The sequence below is a fragment of the Orcinus orca genome, chromosome 9, assembly GCF_937001465.1.
Source record: "Orcinus orca chromosome 9, mOrcOrc1.1, whole genome shotgun sequence".
Taxonomy (NCBI): domain Eukaryota; kingdom Metazoa; phylum Chordata; class Mammalia; order Artiodactyla; family Delphinidae; genus Orcinus; species Orcinus orca.
Window position 1 is genome coordinate 22239474 of NC_064567.1, and position 24622 is coordinate 22264095.

General features: G+C 37.1%; 1 protein-coding gene across 2 annotated transcripts in view; it reads right to left on the reverse strand.

Annotated features, from left to right (window-relative positions):
• KLHDC10 (kelch domain containing 10) overlaps positions 1–24622 on the reverse strand; it is a 59111-nt gene that overhangs the window by 33437 nt on the left and 1052 nt on the right. The window lies entirely within an intron of this gene.

Genomic DNA, 24622 nt, shown 5'->3' on the forward strand with positions numbered 1-24622 from the left:
CACTAAGTTCAGAATCCATATTTTCTTCCTTCAGCCAAAGAGCAGAAAACAAGAGAAACCAGCAACATAGCATACATATGCCTCTCCAATTTCATGTAAATATATTCCTGAAAACTATATTTGTTCTTGAAGCTTTAATTTTTATATATTTGAATGCCAATGTTCATTTGTGATTGCTTATACTCTTCAAAACAAAAACCATAATTTTTTCAATCATTTCATCAATATTTTATTTTTTGCTAGCTTTTCAATTTTTCCTTTTTATTTCACTATAAATATGACATAGTCATTGACAGTCAAGATGGTAGGCTGAGCACACTGCAAGCAAGCTCCCCTCTCCCCAAAGCCCCACAAGTAACACAAAAGCCATTTAAAAAAAAAAAACACCTAGGGCTTCCCTGGTGGCGCAGTGGTTGAGAGTCCGCCTGCCGATGCAGGGGACGCGGGTTCGTGCCCCGGTTCAGGAAGATCCTACATGCCGCGGAGCGGCTGGTCCCGTGAGCCATGGCCGCTGAGCCTGCACGTCCAGAGCCTGTGCTCTGCAACGGGACAGGCCACAACAGTGAGAGGCCCGTGTACCGCAAAAAAAAAAAAAACCAAAAAAACCCCCAAAAAAACTATAATCAAAAGAAAGCAAGAAATGGTCTTAGTCAATCACTGAAAGATGTAAGGCTGACAGAATCAGCTTAAAGAAGGAAACCACAGTGCTATACACCCAGAGTAGAGGGCTACTGCAAGTGATCTGAACAGCCCTCAGAGTAAACTAAGCCCAGAGGTGGAAGACAGCAGAAAGAACTGAAATAATTTATAGAATTTACAGCATAACTGGTTAGGGAGTGGCATGGAAGTTACAAAGCAGGTCAACCTCTCCCACCATTTACCATTTTGGTTCAAGCATTATAGAATAGAGGTACATAATTTGCTCCTAGATGGGAACAGTGGCATCAAACAAGAAAGGTGTCACTCCCCAGGTAGGAACAATGAGTAATAAACCCTTGGATCAGAAAGACAGGACAGAGCCCTGGGTGGATATTAAATCCCAGGAAAAAGAGGGGACAGACACTAAAGAAGTCTGGCAATTGGTACGCTCCATCTCATTGCACATTCCATCTCTACCCACAGTCAGTGGAGACCTGCTGCAATAAACATATGTAACATTCACAGGAAGGCTAACAAGGGCTCTCAAATAAAGGTGAATGAGCACAAAACCAAGACCCAAACATGAAAAAGTTATTAATGTGACAAGCAGAACTCGTACCCAAAGAAGGAGAGTTGACAAATTAAATAGAATAAAACCTTAGACTAGGTACAATTACTGCCCTGAGATATGCAAGATGATAATACATTTATTTTAAAAGAAATAAATTGGAACTCTTAGAAGTTAAATTTTGATCATTTAAATAAAAAAACTAATTAAGGACTGAAAAAAATAAAGAACAAATTAAATTAGTAATCTAAAAAATGGAGCCAAGAAATGCACCAGAATATGGTATAGAAGGAAAAAGAGGTGGGAAGCATTTTAAGAAGTTAAGATATAAAAGGGGATTGAGCAACTACTATCAAAATGCCACCTGCCTTTTTTTGTAGAAACGGACAAGCTAATCTGAAACTTCATACAGAAACACAAGGAAACCAGAAAACCAAAACAATCTTGAAAAAGAACTAAATTGGAATACTCACATTTCCTGGTGTCAAAACTTACTAAAAAGATATAGTATTCAAAACTGTAGTCCTGACATAAGGATAGACATGTATATTAATGGGACAGAAATTGAAGGGTCTACAAGTAAACCCATGTATCTATGGTCAATTGATTTTTTTTAACATCTTTATCGGAGTATAATTGCTTTACAATGGTGTGTTAGCTTCTGCTTTAAAACAAAGTGAATCAGCTATACATATACATATACCCCATAGAATAGACTTATGGTCAATTGATTTTTGACAAGGGTGACAAGATTACTCAACGGGGAAAGCATAGTCTTCAACAGATGGCCCTGGGACAACTAGATATACTTTAAAACCTAGAATTCTGTATCTACTCAAACTCTCAGTCAATTGTGGGAGTGAAATTAAGAATTTTTTTTTTTGGCTGTGCTACATGGTTTGCAGGATCTTAGTTCCCCGACCAGGGATCAAATCTGTGCCCCCTGCAGTGGACGTGCACAGTCCTAATCAGTGGACGGCCAGGGAATTCCCAAGACATTTTTGAATGTACAAGGACACAAAATTTTTGCTTCCCTCAGAGTTCTAGTGAACGAATTACTCAAAGATATACACCTGGAATTTAAAAAAATAATCCAAGAATAATAATCAAGGTATAAGAAAAGAGTAAGCAGAGAAATCAGTAAAGTAAGTTTAAATAAGTGCTGACTGGAAAACAAAACAAAACACAAAAGCTTACTAACATTCAAAACCGTAATCTCAGTGATACCGACAGGAGTAATTATGAGGGTAAGAACAAGGGCTGGAGAAGGGAAACCAGGTGAATGGTAAAGTCCTTGTCTTGTTCAGAAGAAAGATCCAGAAAGTGATTAATACAGATACTGATAGAAAATATAAATTTAAGTATTATGTAAAAAATTTAAGATGGCTTCACTCCAAACATTTAAAGAAGACACAAATTCTTTCAGAGAATAGAGAAACTCATTTATGAAACTAGTAGAACCCTGATAGCAAAGTCTGATAAAGACATTAAAGATCATTACAGGTCAACATCCTTTATAAACACAGGCACAGAAATTCTAAACAAAATATTATCAAATCAAAGTTACATAAAAAGAATAATACATCATGGCCAAGTGAAATTTGTTCCAAAATTGTGAGGCTGTTATAACGTTCAAAAATCAGTATAATTCACCACAAAAACAGAATAAAGAGAAAAACTACGCAATCATCTCAATAAATGCAGAAAAAGCATTTGATAAAATTCAACACCAAGCCAACTGGGGGAAAAAAGAAATTTATGCTTACACAAAACCTTGTACGTAAATGTTCATAGAGGGACTTCCCTGGTGGCGCAGTGGTTAAGAATCCGCCTGCCAATGCAGGGGACACAGGTTCGAGCCCTGGTCCAGGAAGATCCCACATGCCGCAGAGCACCTAAGCCCGTGCGCCACAACTACTGAGCCCGCGCTCTACAGCCCGTGCTCCACAACAAGAGAAGCCACAGCAATGAGAAGCCTACGCACCGCAACAAAGAGTAGCCCCCGCTCACCGCAACTAGAGAAAGACCACGCGCAGCAACGAAGACACAACACACCCAAAAATAAATTAATTTTTTTAAAAAGATAAATAAATAAATAAATGTTCATAGAAAGTTCATTCATAATAGCCAAAACCTGGCAACAACCTTCCAATGAATCAGAATGGGTAAATGAACTGTGGTTCATCCATACCATGGCAGACTACTCAGTTACCAATGAACTAACAATTGATGGGGGCAATAACTTGAATGGCTCTCAAGGGAATTATGCTGAATAAAGAAAGCCAATGTCAAAAGGTTACATGATTCCACCTATATAACATTATTGAAATCACAAAATATAGAGACGGAGAACAGATTAGTGGTTCCCAGGGGCTTGCCAGGGGGAGGTGGCTATGCCTAAACAAGGGCACATGAGGGGCCCTTGTAAATGGGTCTGTTCCATATCTTGTCTAGGTGGCCATGCAAATCTATACATGTGATAAAATTACACAGAACTCAATACAAACACATGCACAGACACACACACAAATTAATGCACGTAAAACTAATGAAATCTGAGTAAAGTAAGTTGATGGTATCAATGTCAATTTCCTGATTGTGTTACTGTGCAGTAGTAACAAGATATCTGGGAAACTGGATGAAGGGTGTATGAATCTCTCTGTATTATTTCTTACAATTGCATTATAAATCTACAATACCTCAAAGTAAAAAGTATGAAAAATTAAATAAATAAAAACCAAAATGCAGAGGAAAAAAACCTGACTATGTTGATATGGGGCAGATTGCATTCAAAATGATATATCTGAAACAATTATGAATATTTTAACAATTAGAACTATTGATAGAGAACATGATCTAAGAATTCTGGTTTAGGTGATATGGTCCTACTGCATTATACAATTCAGTATCTATAAAGAATTTCAAAAGAGAAGCAAATTAACACTGTATTCAGAATCACTGCACAGTTGTACAGACTGCTTACTGCACGAGAGCTCCATGCCAAGTGGCTAAATTGGGACTAAAATCCAGCCTGCACTTTGCTGCCCAATGTACTCACAGAACTATGTCTACATGCACCATGGCACACTTTGCGCTGGCAGTGACCAACTTGTTAAGTGAATGACTTTCTTTTAAACATAAGAGAAATAACATTTATTGAGTATCTATTCCTAGCACTTATATACACTCATTTTTAAATTTCTGCCTTTGCCTTTCAAAATAAGATCTGAACCCATATCTGAGTTCTTCTGTGCTGCTCGGGTATAGAGTATTCCTCAGGAGGCTTCGGTTCTGTCTCAAATCCTTTTTGAAACAAAGTGGTGTATAAATTAATACAAACCAAAATATGAATTACAGTACAATATTGTACTGTTATGGCTTAATTAGTCATGGCATTATATATATGTATGTTTATGTGTGTGAAAACAGCTGCATTCCTTAATAAAAATACTGTTCCAAGAACTCATTTAAATCCTCACCACAACTCTTAGATAAAATTATGATCCCCAATTTACAGATGAGAAAACTAAGACATAGAGAGATTAAGTAATTTGACCAAGGTCACTTCGCTAAGTAAGCAAGTAAAAACTCTGGGATTCAAACCCATGCAGTTTGGTTCCAAATCACTCTTAACCACTCACAATAATGCTCATAGTCACAATTCAATCTGGCACCTGAAAAAGTATGTCTGACAGAGGCACTTGATAAATACTTATTAAATGAATGAATGAATGAATACTATGGCAGTAATTCTCAACCAAAGGTACACTCTCCCAACTCCCTAAAGAAGTTGCTCTCCTCTCCCAGGATTCTGGTATTATTCTCCATTATACAGTCATTCCTTGGTATCCACTGGGGATTGGTTCCAGGACCCCCGAGGATACCAAAATCCTAGGATGCTCAAGTCCCTTCTTCTATAACATAGCTAAGTGTTTCCACACAACCTACTCGCACATTCTTCAGTATACTTTAAATCCTCTCTAGATTACTTATAATACCTAATACAATGTAAATGCTATGTAAGTAGTTGTAAATACAATGTAAATGATCTGTAAATAGCTGCTGGAGTGCAGCAAATTCAATTTTTGCTATTTGGAACTTTTATTTTCCCCAAATATTTTTGATCCGAGGTTGGCTGAATCCATGAATACGGAACCCGCGGATACAAAGAGCCAACGGTATCATTATACTGCCACTTAATTAAGAATAAAAACCTGGGACTTCCCTGGTGGCACAGTGGATAGGACTCCACGCTCCCAATGCAGGGGCCCCGGGTTCGATCCCTGGTCAGGGAACTAGATCCCACATGCATGCCACAACTAAGAGTTTGCATGCTACAACTAAGGAGCCTGTGTGCTACGACTAAGGAGCTGGCAAGCCGCAGCTAAGGAGCTGACAAGCCTCAACTAAGGAGCCCATGTGCCACAACTAAGGAGCCCGTAAGCCACAACTAAGACCTGGTGCAACCAAATAAATATTTTTTAAAAAAGGAATAAAAACCATAGTAAGTCATAGCCTATCACAGACTTCTTTCCTCCTATAAAAATGAAGTAATCACAGCACACTGAGAGACATCTTCAAACCTTAAGATATTCTTTGTCATTTTGGTTTATATCATTAGTTATTAAAGTATGACTTTACTGAAAAAACAGCCTTGTAGGGTGAGTAGTTTTGTCTTTGGGGGAGGGAGAGAGCACAGGAGGAGTTGTATCAGGCTCAAACTGTTCCAAAAGGCAGATGTGATACTGAAACCACTGTTCATAAATGACTGAATTCTAAGTTATACTATCCTTCCTTAGAAATAGTAAAAACGAAAGAGGCTAAAAATTTTACAGATTAAAAATTAATCAAAAAGTATTATAATTCATAAACCTATGTTAGATTAAAATATTAAATCGGGACTAACAAACAAAAATTCTAGGAATACTCCTGACTTAAAATAGCGCCATCACATTCCTAATGTTTATGAATGGCTGCCAAGACTTTGAAATAAAGTTTTAAATAAAAACCCCACCCTTTGGGACCAGTTTCATCTTTTGATAGGAAGAATTAACTATAAGCACACCACAAACTATATGTATACTAGATGGTCTCTAAAGCTCTAAAAATTCTACAATTTTCAGTGGAATCAAAAATGCTCTAAGAATCTTAGAACTTACCCAGTGCAATGGTTCCTGACATGCTGACTAGACGGCTCGTTGCAAGCTTATTAAAAAATATAAAAATAAAAACAAAAACAAAAAAAGCAGATTACCAGGTCCATCCCAGGTCTGGTATATTAACTTTGGTAGGGAATCAGGTTCTATTGAGACTAATTAGAATTATTGGCTCTCTTCCCAGAAAAATGCACATATATGCTCACAATTTTACATACGATATAATCCTCTGAAGACTATTCACAGACTTTGAATTGAGGGACTCCAAGTTAAAAAATTAAAAGAATTTAACCCAGAATGTTACAATTGTTTTCAAAGGGTAGTTAAATGGAAGAAGGAATAAACTTATTCCATATTCTAGCAGAAGACACAACTGGGAGAAACTCATAAAGTTGCAGCTGAATTTAAGGCAACAATTAGAGCCAACAAATAATCTGACAGCTCTCTCCACAAATAGGCAGCCCATTAATTTAAGAGGTCAAAATAAGTAGACCTCTTTAAAATAGAGGTTAAAAAGATTAGAGGTATTGTGGAAAGGATTCCCACACTGGGTAGAAGATAAGGCAAGATGACTTCCAATGTCTTTTTCAATTTTATGATTCTAAGGAATTTTAGAAGAGGGGAAAAGGGAAAAATAAAAAGTCAATCTTAAAACTTTCTTTTTTACTCCTTATAGGTTGTTTTCCACATTTAAGATTAAAAGAAAAAGTCTGCATTTGCGCTCTATGTTACCTGTGTCGATGTGCCTGTCTTCTTTATTTTTTAACTGAAGTATAGTTGATTCACAATGTTGTGTTAATGTGTGCCTGTCTTGAAATGTAAACCACAGCCAAAGGATCTGTTTTTCTTAATTCAATATTGCCTCCTTCCTTTTTATCTCAAGCAGAACTTCATTAACAAGCAAACAAAAAAAGCCTATAGAATATATCCTACAACCCTAGAAAATAACCCAATCAGTTTCTTTACTAACAACTATGTATTTGAATCTTAATTATACTGAAATAAAAATTTATAGTAATAATTCACTCAAAGAGCCAGACTACATTATTTGATCTTTTCTTGTACTCTATAACTTGAGTTTCCAGAGAATAACCCCTCTCCCCAAAAACATCCCTGAGAGACAGAGGAAAAAAAAAAGACTATATACTGGGTGAGTATAGATGTAGGAGATTAAATATGAAAAATAGATTTTTAAATCAATACATTTTGGCAAAGCCTACTGATCTAAAATTTTGCAACCTCCCTCCTTTAAGGAGCACCAAAGATGGGTAGCTCTTTAGAGGTACAGAGTCCATGCTCTTTCTGCAAGTGAAACTGAGAAACTAGAGAGAAGGAAATCCACAAATTCTAATAGTTAAATGAATGTACTCAGAAATGTCATTTATTACTTTTACTATGCATTCTGTTCCTTGATTAAGACTAGAAAAGTGATCCGTTTTGAAAGTGAAGACACAGCTGTTCCCTTCTCTCAGGTAGCCATTTTCTGTTGGCAATTGCAGTGTCTTCCTAAAAAAATACCTAGACTTGACCAAAGGCAATGAGAACTTGTGTTTGAACTTGTGTTCAAATCTGGCAAAAAGCAACAAAACATTCACTAAATAACAAAATTTTAATACCAGATATTTTTAAGAACTGTTTTTAAAAGTCCAATATTTAGAAACAAGCTATCCTGAGAAACTGATAATAATCCTGTTATGTAAAAAGCAGAGGAGCCAATAAGAACATCTTAAATGCAAAACTAAAAGATGCCAGATATGAATACAGCCAAAGTACACATGATTTCTAGTAAGACATTTGCATGAAGCATTATATTCAGAAATAACAGCTATTCTTTTTTTTTTTTTTTGGTGGTACACGGGCCTCTCACTGTTGTGGCCTCTCCCGTTGCGGAGCACAGGCTCCAGACGCACAGGCTCAGCAGCCATGGCTCAAGGGCCTAGCTGCTCCGCGGCATGTGGGATCTTCCCAGACCAGGGCACAAACCCATGTCCCCTGTATTGGCAGGCGGACTCTCAACCACTGCGCCACCAGGGAAGCCCCTGGAAATAACAACTATTCTTTACTCAGAAACAAAAATTTCAAAAGATAACATTTCACAAGAACATTTACATTGAAGCATTTTTTCTATAAGTGCACAGATCAGTTTTGGACTTAAAATCATAATTGAAAAGATTTTGATGTAGCTTTAAGAAGTTATTTCTCTCCCTGAATGGTTTTCTCAGTGTTTTCTTTTTATATGCACGTTATTAAAGCTAAATACATTACCTCTTTCTAAGGTACACAGTTCACATTATAAAATTCATATTCCTGCATCAAGTTTGTGTGTTTGTGTGTGTTTTAAGGAATTTATTTTATGTGACACCCAGATATTTGTGGTTGGCTTTGGTTTGATCAATTACACATCTGATTCAAATTAACTGAGTTGACAGTTTGCTGATGAAACCATATAGCAAGAACTACTGTGGGTAAAAAGGGAAACAACTTTTTCAAAAAGTACCTTTCAACTCCAATGACTATCTACCTCATTTTTTTTTGGCTTAATTACTTCTAATTTCACTATCTAGTCTTATAGACAAACTCAATGATCACACTTTAGATAAAGCTTGGAGCAAGTTCACTGACAGTATAGCATATATAAAAAGGAAGAGTATTAGATCGAGCTGAATTCTAAATGCAACAGGAAGCCACTAAGGATTCTGATCTTGGAAGCAATAATAGTTATGCTTTGGGGAGATTAATCTTGTTTCCGTATATAGAATGAAATAGGAAGACTGAGAATGACAAAAACATTACAGGTTTCCCCTGTTATTCTAAAGTAGAGTGTTCCTAATGAAACATTTCCTAAGTCGAAATGGTGTAATGCACAGAAGCAATTACCTTAATTACCTTTGTGCTAACCGATGCACAAAATAAACCCTGAAAAAGCACAGATGCTCGCAAACACAGTGCAAAGCTATACGGCTCGATGCTGAGATGATGAGTACAGTTCCCAGGGAAGGAGCTTGGCAAGGCCACTCATGCTGCTTGGGGTGCACCCTGCCTCTATAACAGCTAGCTGCAAAACAAATGCTGAACCAAGTTTTGCTTTTCACCTTTTTTTTATAAAAGTGAAAACCCTCTTCAGATTTCTTTCAGTTAGTGAAAACAGATACTCTCTTAAAAATGAAGTGGCGTGGGCTTCCCTGGTGGTGCAGTGGTTGAGAGTCCACCTGCCGATGCAGGGGACGTGGGTTCGTGCCCCGGTCCGGGAAGATCCCACATGCAGCGGAGCGGCTGGGCCTGTAAGCCATGGCCACTGAGCCTGTGCTCCGCAACGGGAGAGGCCACAACAGTGAGAAGCCCGCGTACCAACAAAAAAAAAAAAAAAAAAAAAAAGAAAGAAATGAAGTGGCATAAAGCAAACTTTGTAAAAGCAGGGGATACCTGTATTAATATAGTCCTATTTGAGGCACTGAAGGCCTGAACTACAGCAGAACTGGGAAAGACAGGCAACAGAGACGAGGATGGCACAGTGGTTAAAAGCATGGACTTTGGAACCATCCTGCTGTATCCAAATCCTGTATCCAAATCCTGGCTCTGTCCCTTGCTAGCTATATGGCCTTGGACAATGTCTTATCCTCTGGGTCTCAGCTTCTTTCTCCATGAAAAGGGGACGATAACATTACCTACTCCTCATTAGGTTATGAATAAATGTTTATAAAAGTGCTTAGCTAAGAATATTATTTGGGGATAAAGCACAAGGACTTAAAGACTAGCTGGATGGGAAAGCTGAGTAACATAAAGAGATAAACTATAAGTGTGAGTTTTTAAATTCTGTAACTTAAAGAAAATTTTAAAAACACAGATACTATGGGCTTCCCCAGTGGCGCAATGGTTGAGAGTCCGCCTGCCAATGCAGGGGACACGGGTTCATGCCCCGGTCCGGGAAGATCCCACATGCTGCAGAGCGGCTAGGCCCGTGAGCGATGGCCACTGAGCCTGCGCGTCTGGAGCCTGTGCTCCGCAACGGGAGAGGCCACAACAGTGAGAAGCCCACGTACCGCAAAAAAAAAACAAAAAAACCAGAAAACACAGATACTAAAGGGTAAGTTGGCAATATTTATCACTATGCATTGCACAATGCTTTTAAAGAGTAAAAGACCAGAGACAATTTAAATATCTATCAATTGTGTGGCTGGCACCTTGCTGTACACCTGAAACTAACACATCATTGTGAATCAACTATACACCAATAAATTTTTTTTTTTTAATTTGTGTGGCTGGTAAATTAGTGTACATCCATACAATGCAATACTTTCAGCCATTAAGAAGAATCAGATCAATCTAAATGCGCTAATATAGAACAGTCCCCAGAATATATTTTCAGTAAAAAGAAAAAAAAGAGGAAAAAAGGGCAGGTGCGGAAAGAATACTTTATGTTCTACTCTAATTCGTTTAAAAATAAAGTTAACATACACCTATATGCATGTATATGCGAATTCTAATTCTGGCAAGATACACCAGAAACTAACAGATGATACCTCTGGGGAGAGACTAGAGAATCAAGGATCTAGGGAGAAAAGAGATTTTTGTCTCCCTTGTATACTATTTGATTTTATCATGTGTATGCAGTGTTTTTTAGTTTAAAAAATATTAATGAAAAAACAATGACAGGCAGGGAAGGTTGAGTTCAATAGTAAGAAATCATATTTACATATTTAAGTGAACATAATTTTATGTGTTCTACAAGTTTGCCCAGTATAGATTCTGGTAACAGTCTAATGATCTGGGGGTTCAAAGACACTAAAGGCTTTTTTTAAAAAAGATGGTCTTAAAAATAGCTCAGGGAGAATAAACAAAATGAACCTTAAAAAGTATACAGGCTGGGGCTTCCCTGGTGGCGCAGTGGTTGAGAGTCTGCCTGCCGATGCAGGGGACACGGGTTCGTGCCCCGGTCCGGGAGGATCCCACATGCCGCAGAGCGGCTGGGCCCGTGAGCCATGGCCGCTGGGCCTGCGCGTCCGGAACCTGTGCTCCGCAACGGTAGAGGCCGCAACAGTGAGAGGCCCACGTACCGCAAAAAAAAAAAAAAAAAAAAAAAAAAAAAAGTATACAGGCTATTAAAAACTAGGCTGCATTTCAAAATTCTAAATTTTTATGTCAGTTTGTGATTTGAAATTCTGAATATGGTTTCCCATGTTACATATAGTTAGTAAGTCTCTAGGCCACCCCACAAAAGCCTACTATACCGACAATGATAACTACAGTACCGCAGTAATAGCAGTACAGAGTCCACCATTTTTTTTTTTTTTTTTTTGCGGTACGCAGGGTCCTCTCACTGTTGTGGCCTCTCCCGTTGCACAGGCTCCGGACGTGCAGGCCCAGCGGCCATGGCTCACGGGCCCAGCCGCTCCGCGGCACGTGGGATCCTCCCGGACCGGGGCACTAACCCGTGTCCCCTGCATCGACAGGCGGACTCTCAACCACTGCGCCACCAGGGAAGCCCCGAGTCCACCATTTTAAAACCTTATTTTACTCAAGTTCTCAGGCACATCTGACAAGGTGAGCTCTCCCTCCTTGGAACAATTTCTTCTCTTGGCCTTTGTGAAACCAAGCATCCCTGCTTTTCCTCCTATTTTACTGACCTTCCTCACTTGCTTCTCCTTTCCTTCTCACCTTCAAGAGTTATAGTCTTCTGCCGCTATTTCTATTTAATCTTTCTTGGTGATCTCACCTAATTCAGTGACTTTAAATACCATCTGTATGCTAAGAATTCCAAACTTTATATCCTGAGCCTCCACCTCTCCCTTGAGTTTGATTTATATATGAAGACTGCCTCCCTATATCCTCTACTTGGAGGTCAAACAGGCATCTCAAGCTTAACACAGCCAAAACAGAACTCTCGATTGACCCCTCACAATCCTGCTTCTCTCAGTCTGCTCCATCACATTTAATGACACCATCATCCATCAAGTTGCTCAAGACAAAAACTTCGGAGTCATCCTGATTCCTCTCTTTCCTTCATATTTCACAGTAAATCCTGTTAATGCTACTTTCAAAATATATCTCATACTCAATGACTTCTCACCACCTATACCACTGTACCCTACTCCAAACCACCATCATCTTTTTAGGAGGCTACTGCAATACTTTTCTAAATGGCCTTGATGCTTCACTTTTACCAATTCCCACAATCCATTCTCCACCCGGCAATCAGAGAGAGCTTTAAAAAATGTAAATCACATCACATACTCCCCTGCTTAAAACTGTCCAATAGCTCTCCTTCTTAGAATAAAGAAAGGTCACAAATTCAGTTTTAGACATGATAAACTTGAGGGGTAAAAGCCATATAAGCGCAGACATGGAGAAAGCAAGTATTTGGCCCTCAAGAGAGATCCGGGCAGAAGTTACAAAGTGACCCTACTTATTAGCATATGAATGAAAAAATGAAAACCATGGATTTGGAAGAGAATACCTAAAATAAGTTGAAAAAAGAAGGGCAGAGGCAAGGGACCAAGACTTGAGAACTCCAATAACTTAAAGGTCTGGTAAAAGAAAAGGGATCAACAAAGAAGACTAAGTATGAGAGGCCAGACACGTAAAAAGAAAACCAGACCTGATGCCAAGGAAGCCAAGGAAAAAGGACGTTTCAAAATGAAGAGAGATCAGGTAAGATGGAGACTGAAAATCAACCACTTTACTTGAGAACATATAAGTCATTTGTGACTTTAGCAAGAGCTACTTCAAAGACAATGGGGAGATATGGCAATGAAGACAGCAACTCTCAGTCAATGCTGTCACGAACTTGGTTATGAAAGAAAAGGGAGAGACCAGAGATATAAAGCTTGAGAAAGCTCAAATTCTATAGGGATGATTTGATGGAGAGAATGAAGTTGAAGACACAGGTAAGTGATAAAAATGTAAATTTTCTGAAAAGGCAGGAAGGGATGGAATCAAGGCACAGATGGAAGGATGCAACAACTATTCTGATAATACTAAACATAAAATTGTACTTGGAAAAAAAGTATTTGGAAAAACCATACAAAAATTGTATGTGCTAAATTCCTAGATTAAAAAAGTGTATTAGACTTATGTAATGTAATGTAAAATAATCTAAACTCAACTCTTTTGCATGAATAACTATAGACATTGACAATTACTAACTCATTCAATAAACATTTAGTAAAAGTCTGCTATAAGTGGGGCAGTGTTCTAGTCTCTGTGGAAGGTGACAGAGAATAAGACATTATTTTTGTCTTTAAGAAGCCCATTGTTAGTAAGCAGATAAGTGTGAAAACAAATACTTGCAATTCAGTATAATTACTGTAATCTTTTGTATATAGAAAGGAAGGTGGTGACACAAAGAAGAGGCACAATAGCATGGACTGTGAAGTCCAACAGACTGGGTCTGAATCCTAACTCTGACATTTATTAGCTGTATAAACTTTGTGCAAGTTGTGTAGCTTCTCTCTAAGCCTCAGTTCCTCATCACAGAAGGGGATGAGAAAGTTAATTACCTCATAAAGTTATGAGAATTAAATAAATTAATACCTGCAAAACACCTTGAACAGAGGCAGATACACAGTAACTACTCAGTACAAGTAACTTATTTGTATTAAAAGAGAGAATAGAAAAAAAGCTGTATAAAATATACTTGGGTGGGTCTTAGAAGACAGTAGGAGAATGGCAATCTAGGAAGAAAAACCGTTATGTGCAGAATCATGACACAGTGTGGTACTGCAGGAAACTGCAACTCAAAATCTCTCCCAACCTAACTTCTTCCAAGAATTTATGGCAACTAACGGCAAATAGATCTATAGCTGAAATATAAAATGAAAGACATAAATGGCGAGGCTGGAGAGGTAGAAAAGGACAGACAGAAAAGTTAGAGGAAAAATTGACACGACTTTATGACCAATTGGATAAGGAGTGAACAAAAGAAAGGAATCTAATGTGATTCTCAGATTTCTGGCTTGATTCACTAAATTGATGAGGTAGCCATTAAATTAGAATAAGGAGCATAAAGGGAAGAACAGGTTTGGCAGGAAAGATAATGAAATTGTTTTCAGACATGCTGAATTCAAGGCACTCATCAGTCATTTGGGTGGCAATGGCAAACAGGCTAGGAAAAGAGGTCTGGATTGGAGACAGATTTGGATGTTGTCAGGATAGTAATGATATCACCCAGGGGAAAACGTAAGAATAAGGAGGGAAACAAACAAACTAACATATACTCTTGGATGTCAATACTAAGGGACAGATAAAGAAAAACTAATGAGAAATTCAAGCAATAAAAAGGATAACTAAGAGCTCTTTAGTAACTAAGAGGAATACAGACGTGTCTGGTTATGTATTCCCAGGCTTTAGTACAGGAGGTAGTCAAAATCAAAATCTAGAGAAACTGGGTAGGATGAAGACTAAGAGATACTAATGGATTTGTCAGTTAGGAAGTTATTATCTTACCAAGAGCAATTGAGTAGAATGATGCAGGTAGAAGTGAGACTGCAATAGACTGAAGAGGAAAAAAAGAAATTAAACAAGAGAGTCTATTCTTTCTGAAAGCTTGGCTGTGAAGGAAAGAAGTAAAATAGCACATCAACTAGAAAAAAGCCTAAAAAGTTATTAATATGATAAATTGAGAAGAAACAGATTCTACTTGATAAAATAACAGAAAACATAAATGTTTATGAGTAAAACATTTAAATATAGAACAGCTTTAGGAGAATCCCAAGTTGCTACTAGTAATATGTACTTATTTATATTGTATTAAATAAAACACAATTCACTGATAAAGAACTAAAAGGAAAGCAAAATATCAAAATGTTGACACAGTTGTCTTTATGTGGAATTGCTATAGATAATTTTCCCCTTGTTTCAAGTTTTCAATATTTTCCAAATTTTAATAATGAGCTTGTATTCCTTTTTTTAATCAAAGTATAGTTGATATACAATATTATATATTTTACAGATGTACAATATAGTGACTCACAATTTTTAAAGATTATAATCCATTTATAATTATTATAAAACATTTGTTATATTCCCCATGTTGTACTATATATCCTTGTAGCTTATTTTCTACCTAATAGTTTCTTAATCTCCTACCCCTATATTGCCCTTCCCCACTTACTTCTCCCCACTGGTACCCACTAGTTTGTTCTCTGTATCTGCTTCTTTTTTTGCTTTATTCACTAGTTTGAGGTGTTTTTTTAGGTTCCACATATAAGTGATGTCATACAGTATTTGCCTTCCTCTGTCTGACTTATTTCACCTAGCACAGTGCCCTCCAAGTCCATGCATGTTGCTGCAAATGGCCAAATTTCATTCTTTTTTATGGCTGAGTAGTAATCCATTGTATATATAAGCCACAACTTCTTTATCCATTCATCTGTTGATGGACACTTGGGTTGTTTCCTTATCTTGGGTATTGTAAATAGTGCTGCTATGAGAGCTTGTATTCCTTTTATAGTGGTGGTGGTAGGAGGTGGAAGACAATAAGCTTTACCAAAATTAATGATACTTCAGGGGCAGAAAAGACTTAAGTGATTCTAACTTGAGGAAGATAGATAATAGAGAAAGATGAAATATTAGCAGGCAGAGAGCAGAAAAGAAATGGAAGGAAAAAAATAAAACCAATGCAGAAATGAAATCTTCATTGTAAGTAGCACAAAGGAGTACAAATACTGTTGAAAACACAGTAAAGGACCTGGACAACAGGACTGAGAAAGGCAAGCAAGATATAACCTAAATGGGAAGGAAATCCAAAAAAGAGGGGATATATGTATAAGTATAGCCAATTCTCTTTGCTGTACAGTAGAAACTAACACAACATTGTAAAACAACTATACTCCAATAAAAATTTTTCTTTAAATACTGTTTTCACCCCCCCAAAAAAAGATATAAACAAACTCTGAAAACCATAAAATATTGTTGAAAGAATTAAAGAAGATCCAAATAAATAGGAAAACATCCCATGTTCAGGGATTAGAGGACTTAACATTATTAAGATGGTGGTATCTCCAAACTGATGTACAGATTCAACACAATTCCTATGAGAATGCCAGCTGAGTTCTTCATACAAATTGACAAGCTGATTCTCAAATTTATATGGAATTGCAAGGGACCCAAAATAGCCAAAACAAACCTGAAAAAGAATAAAGTAGGAGAGGGACTTCCCTGGTGGCGCAATGGATAAGACTCTGTGCTCCCAATGCAGGGGGCTGGGGCTCAATCCCTGGCCAGGGAACTAGATCCCCCATGCATGTTGCAACTAAGAATTCACATGCCACAACTAAGGAGCCCTGGAGCCACAACTAAGGAGCCAGCGAGCCGCAACTAAGACCCGGTGCAACCAAATAAAAAATAAATATTAAAAAAACAAAAAGAATAAAGTAGGAGAACTCACATTTTCTGGTTTCAAAACTTGTTCCAAAGCAACAGTAACAGAAGCAGTGTGGTACTGGCACATGGACAGATATTATAGATTAATGGAATCAAGAATCCAGAAATAAACATGTTTAAAGTCAACTGATTTTCAACAAGAATGCCAAGACCATTCAATGGGGGAAAGAACAGTCTTTTCAACAATGGTGCTGGCACAACAGGACAGTCAGTTAGGATAACCTTTACCACAAACCAAACATAAAAACTAACTCAAAATGAATCAAAACATAAGTGTTAGAGCAAAACTATAAAACTCTTAGAAAAAAACAAAGGGGTGAGTTCTTCATGACCTTGGATTTGGCAAAGTCTTAGATATGACACCAAAAGCAAGAGCAACAAAAGAAAAAAAATAAGATAAATTGGACTTCATCAAAATTTAAAACTTTCATGCTTCAAAGAACACAATTAAGAAAGTGAAAAGACAACCACAGAACAGGAAAAATATTTGCAAATCATATACCTGATAAGGGACTCGTACCTAAAATATACAAAGAGCTCTTACAATTCAATAATAAAGACAAATAATCCAATTAAAAATTGAGCAAAGGATCTAATAGACATTTCTCCAAAGACATACAATTAGTCAACAAGCACATGAAAAGATACTCAATGTCAACCATACCTCAAAAAAAAAAAAAAAACAGAAAGAAAGGAAGAAAGCAGGAAAGGAAAGGAAAGGAAAGAAAAAGAAAAAGTGCTGGACATCATTAGACATCAGGGAAATGCAAATCAAAAACTACAATGGGATGCCACTTCATTCCCACTAGGATGACTGAAATCAAAAAGTCAGATAACAACAAGTGTTGACAAAGATGTGAAGAAACTGGAACCCTCTTATACCACTGGTAGGGATGTAAAATTCCAGCCACTTTGGAAAACAGTTTGACAGTCCCTGAAATGATTAAACATATAGCACAGAGTTACTAAATGACCCAACAATTCTATACCTCGGTATATACCTAAGAGAAACGAAAACGTATCTCCACACACAGATCTGTACACAAATGTTTACAGCAGCATTATTCATAATAGACAAAAAGCGAAAACAATCTATATTTCCATCAATGGATAAACAAAATGTGGTATATATCCATACAATGGAATATTATTTAACCAGAAAAAGGAATGAAGTACTGATACCTGCATCAAATGAATAAACTTTGAAAATAGTATGGAAAGTGAAAGAAGGCAGTCACAAAAGACTCTATGATTCCATTTATATGAAAAAGTCCCTAATAAGGAAATCTATAGAGACAGTAGACTATGGTTGCTTAGAGCTGGGATAGTGGGTAGGGGAGGATGGGACAGGAGGATAAGGGAGTGACAGCTTAAAGGACACGGGGCTTCTTCTTGAAGTGATGAAAATGTTCTAAAATTGACTGTGGTAATAATTCCACAAATCTGAATATACTAAAACCCACTGAATTGAACACTTTAAATGGTGAATTGTATAGTATGTGAAGTGCATCTCAATAAAGCTACTAAAACCACAGGAATGAAAATGTTAAAGTTTAAAAGGACTAACCACTATTGTGCCAAAGAAAATAAATAAATAATTGAACTGCAAAATATTTAGAAAATAACTACAAGAAGCCTACAACCTACAAGACACAACTCAAGTAGTATTCAGGAAAAAACTCATAATTTAAACACTTAGAAAGAATGAAAAGAACATTAAGCAACTAACATAAGAAGACAGAAAAACAACCACAAAATAAACCGAAGGAAACCTAAAGGAAGGATTTAAAACATGAAAGAAAAAATAAGAAAAGAGAGAAAAATAATAGAACTAATTTTTTTAAAAATCCAAGAGTGGGCTTCCCTGGTGGCTCAGTGGTTAAGAATCCACCTGCCAATGCAGGAGACGCAGGTTCGAGCCCCGGTCTGGGAAGATCCCACATGCCATAGAGCAACTAAGCCCATGCACCAGAACTACTGAGCCTGTGCTCTAGAACCCACAAGCCACAACTACTGAGCCCGCAAGCCACAGCTACTGAAGCCTGCGTGCCTAAAGCCCGTGCTCCGCAACAAGAGAAGCCCCTGCACCACAACCAAGAGTAGCCCCCACTCACTGCAACTAGAGAAAGCCCGTGCACAGCAACGAAGACCCAACACAGCCAAAAGTAAATAAATAAATAAATTTATTAAAAAAAAAAATCCAAGAGCTGGTTCTAAACAAAAACAAACCAAAAAAAGGGCAAGGCCTCACATGTACAAAATAAGAAGTGATAATGAGTAAAGTGATAATGTAGTCACAGACACAGGAAATTTTTTTTTAATCGTTAAAGAGTATCTTGCCTACTTCACACAAATAATTTTGAAAACTTAGATGAAACGGATTATTTTCTAGGATAATATAAGCTAGCAAATCTTCCTCTCAAAGATATAAACTATAAGCAGTCGAATTATCATAGAAGTAAGGAGATAATTGTCAAAGAGCAATTCTCCCCCCAAAATATTCAAGGTCCAAGTAATTTCACAGGCAATTCAACCAAATCTTTAACTTCAATGCCATTTAACTGGACAGGGAAAGACAAAAGCATAGAAAAAGAAAGAAAAGTTTGAAATTACTTTTATGAAAGTGGCATAATCTAACAAAGATAAAATACATAAAAGAAAACTACAAAGCAATTTAGCTTAAGAAGAATGATGCAAAATTTCTAGATAAAGTTTAGCAAATAGAACCCAGCAGCACATTTTAAAATAATAATACACAATAACAAAGTGAATTGATTCAGGAAAGCAAGGATGGTCCAGTAATAGTAAATCTACTAGTACAATTCACCACAATAGTAACCAAAGGAAAAAAATTACATAATTCCCACAGAGGCTAAATTTTCCTTCCATATTTTAAAAAATCTTAATAAAATGGTAAGAGCTGACTACTTCAACATAATATGTGTACTTCAACCTAAAGTCAGGTCTAATCTTAACAGGAAAGCCGATGCAGGGGACACGGGTTCGTGCCCCGGTCCGGGCAGATCCCACGTGCCGCGGAGCGTATGGGCCCGTGAGCCATGGCCACTAGGCCTGCGCGTCCGGAGCCTGTGCTCCGCAACGGGAGAGGCCACATCAGTGAGAGGCCCGCATACCGCAAAAAAAAAAAAAAAAAACTCGAATTGATGTCAGGAATAAGGCAAAGATCCACTACTATCTTATTGTTTAATATTTTTGGAAAGTACTAGCCAAATCAATTTGACAAAAGAAAGAAATAAGTATAAAACCTGGAAAGGAGGAGATAAAATTATCTTTACTTGGTAATGATATGATTATTTAGCTGCAAAACCCTAGAAAAACAACTGGGAAACCATTACAGATAGTATGAGAATTCCAAAGGTGGCCAGGTACAAAATTAATACTCAGAAATTAATAGCATTACCATATTCAAACAACAAGATAAAAGACATAATAGCAATAGAAACCCCATTTACAATAGCAACAAAAAAGATAAAACACCAGGAATAAACATAAAAGAAATGTGAAAGGTCTACATGAAAAAAACTTTAAAATGTTATGAGGGCTACAAAAGAACTCTTGAACAACAAGAAATGAATGTACACCCTGTTCCTGAACAGGAGACTGAACCTCAAAAAGATGTCAATGATCTCTAAATCAGTTTACAAATATAATGCAGTATCAATAAAAATACCAAAAGATGGGGGAGGGGAGCTCGATAAACTAATTCTAAGTTTTACAGAACAAGCAAAGAATATTCAGGAAAACTCCAAGAAGTAGAATGAGAGAGGACTATAATCAAAGAATGGGGTCACTAGGTATAAATAGGTAAACTGATCAATGAAACACAATAAAAAGTCCAGTAAGAGTGCCAAATTATATGTAGGAACTAAGTACACCTATAGATAATATTTCAATACTGTGATAACTGGGTAGCCACCTAGAAGAATAGTAAATTCCTACCTGAATACTTTACATAACTTAAATTTTGTATGAATAACTTAACTTAAAAATAAATTATAAAATTACCAGGAAAAACACAAGAATTTTAATTAGAAATAATATTGAAATAGGAAAGGCCTTTCTTATGACAAAAAACCCTAAAATCCAAAAAAAGATTAATAATTACAACTACAAAAAAACTTTAATTTCTGCTGAAAAAATATACCATAAACAAGGTTAAAAGCTAAATGAAACTGTGACAAATATCTGCAACACATAACCAAGGCAACTAATTTCCGTAAAACAGAGCTCCTATAAACAATATTAAACATCCCAGTAGAAAAATGAACAAAAAATATAACCAGATGAATAAGAATGATAAGCAGATGTTATAAATAAAGGAAACAAATATGGCTGTATGGTTCTTATACAAAAGATGAAGAAAAATATACCTTTTAAATTGGCAATGTAAAAAAAGTTTAATAACCCACAACGTTACCAAAGGTATGGAAAGCCAGAACTCCAGCACCAATAGTGGAACACAAACTGGTACAACGTCTCTGAAGGGCAATTTGACAATATCTATCAAAATTTAAATAGCACATATCCTTTGACCCAGCAATTGTACGTCTAGCAATTTACTCTAAAGGGATATTAACTGTATCATCCTTTGGATTAGCAAGACTGTAAACGTTTTAAATGCCCATCCAAACAAAGAAATGCTACCATTTTTCTCCCCTCCTACACTCACACACACACACACACACACACACACAAGCCAATTAGCTTGGGTCAAAGGAAGAAGGAAAATCTGCCTTTTACCATTTGTACCATTTGTATCTTATATCATGAACATATATCACATTGAAAATTTTTAAGTTAAGATTTTCAGTATTATTTTTACCCAGCTTTACCAATTGTTGTATTTTTCCTCCTCTTTGTCAGTTTTCCAGTTCCTACATTAGCAACAATGTTTAACTGTTTCCCCAAGAAACACATGGCATTTACTCAAATTCACACAGTTAAATCACAATAGTAATGTGGGTTCATTGTCCCCATGATCTCCTTGCCCCTGAGCTCTACACCTGCATACTTATTCTACAGAGAGCACTGTCCCTGTGCTTTACTGTGTATATGGAGATTATGAGTTAGGAGAAATCCAGGACTAAGAAGCTATGAATTTCTTGGCCCATGGGGCAAACACATAATCACTACTGTATTTTACGAGACAGAAAAAAAGTAAGAAGCTGCTCAAACAAGGTTTCACAAAACATTATTTGTGCTGTCACCGTGGATGCAGAGTCTAGTCCACTATTTTTATGTTTAAGAAATTGATTGTATCCATTTGTCCAGAGTCAATGGGGCTACAGGGAATTGAACCACACTAACCAATCACATTCACAAGAACTTAGTTGCTTACACATAATGCCAATGTATTAATTTAGAATTTAAGAATATATATGTGTGTGTATGTATACATGTATATATACATATATATTTGATGTATATGTGTATATGTATATATAAAGAGTAGCAAATCATGCATATCAAGGAATCACACACAAATGGTAATACATGCCCAAGGAGAACCACATGATAGCATGAGTGTGTATAGGGAGAAAAGAACAAATAGAAGGTCAGAGAAGACTTCCCTGAAAAACAGTGTGATCAAGCTGAGATCCAACGGAAAATAAGTTTAAAAAAAGAACAGGAGAGGGCTTCCCTGGTGGCACAGTGGTTGAGAGTCCGCCTGCCGATGCAGGGGACACGGGTTCGTGCCCTGGTCCGGGAAGATCCCACATGCCGCGGAGCGGCTGGGCCCGTGAGCCATGGCCGCTGAGCCTGCGCGTCCGGAGCCTGTCCTCTGCAACGGGAGAGGCCACAACAGTGAGAGGCCAGTGTACCGCAAAAAAAAAAAAAAAAAAAAAAAGAACAGGAAGAGTAAGAGGGTTGCTGGATGATGGAATAGTAAGTACAATGGCACTGTGGCAGAAGGGAGCATGATCTAAGGAGGCAGAAAAAGATCAAAGAGCAAGACAACATGATGTAGGGTTATCTGGAGAGCTAGAGAGGGGCCAGACCATGCGGTGGCTTTTGGGCCATGTTAAGGACTTTTGCCTCATCTTAAGAGCGATGAAAAGCTAGTAAAGGGTTGTAAGCTGAGATGAGAACAGACTTGTGCTTGCAAAAGATTAGTGTGCTGTACACACTGCAGGGTAAGAGTAGAAGCAGGAAGACTGCTTAGAAAGCTGGTGCAGGAGACCTAAATCAGGGATGATGGCAGCATGGACTGCCACAAATAAAATAAATAGGACTTGGTGACTGATTACACCTGAAATGCAAGGAAGAGGAAACCCTTAAGGAGGATGCCCAAGTTTCAGGTGTGTATAACTGCAGGAATAAAGATGCTATCACTGAAAGAGAGAACACTCCAAGACCAGGTTGTTTTGATTTTATTGTTTTGTTTCTTTGGGGGCTAGAGAGAGGGTAGATGTGCAAAAAAGTAAGAAAGGGTTCTGAGTGCCCAGTATCTGAAAATCTTGCTAGAGAAGGATGAAAAATGGAAAATGGGATTAGAATTCAAAGGCGGGAGAAAGTTAGTTCAAAAACTTATTATTTTTTAACCTCCATGGTCAACCATAAAACAGGCCTAGAGATTTCTACCCCTCCCCATCACCTAAAATCTTTTTAAACATATCAAAATAAAATCTTTCAATCAAGGGGAGAGGTAAGGCTTAAACTGCAATACTTGTAAAAATAAAGAATTGGTGTGAAAGAATTTCAAAGTATATACTGAAACATCAGATGTTCTTAATTCTGAGAGTGAAGAGAAGACAGAGGCTTCCTACTTGGGAAAGGAAGAATTAAGTGCCAGTCAAGGAGAAAAGAAAGCAGAAAAGAAGAGCTGATGGTTCCACTGCATGAATTTTCACAGTTTAAACACATTTATCTTTACCTCTGGGCAAATGGGTGTTCTTGGCCTTGTGTGCTAAGAGAATGCAGAGATAGCTCCACACCTAACCCCCTTTTCAGAAATTATGGCCTCCACTGCCATCAGGTGGTGGCAGTGAGGAAGTGCACCAACCAGTTTCTTCGAGCCTATATGAATGCCTATATGAAGCCTATGGTATAATTAATCTAAGATCAAAGACCTAAGATTGCAGTAGTAGAGGACAAACTGGTTATAGTCTTTGGTAACAGATTTATCTTCTAACCTGTCAATACACAAAAATGAAATTTTTTGCTATTAATTTGGGGTAAGAAAAAAAGATTTCTCCTTTTTTTCATGTTAAAGAGCATATATTTAGCAATTTTAAGAATACCCAGTCTGATACTATCATCTCAAATCCAACTTTTGGTGTATTATATATTTGACTAAAACTGCTTCACTGTTAATTTTAATGGCACATATAAATGGTGCATTTCTAGCATACATCAATAACCTTATCACAAACACAAGCAATTGTCTCATTGAATATGCAAAATTCCCTTTACCTTCAAATTAATCAAATAATAATTTTTTACTACTTGGAAGTACAAGGCATGGTAGTAAACACAATTCAAAAACCCTCATATTCTCAAAACTCATCAGCTAAACAAATATATCACTGGTAAAATCAACTTCAATCTTATTCACAAAAAACATGGTGAAAGATTAACACACATTCTTGATAGTTCTCGTCATGGTAAAAATAAGCTTGCCCAATATAATACCTGACATTCTGGGCAGTACACCTTTATTCTACTATACTGAATATTCACTTACAAATGTAGTTCTTTAAATTTGCTGCACACACACATCGATTTGATTTGTCTGTCTTTCAAGTCATTTGAACACAAGGACACAAGGATAGGAAATCGTAGGCAAAAACGTGAAATAATCACACTGGGTACATTTTTCCAGTTCTCAATCAGCTGTTTTCATATGGTAGACACTGCA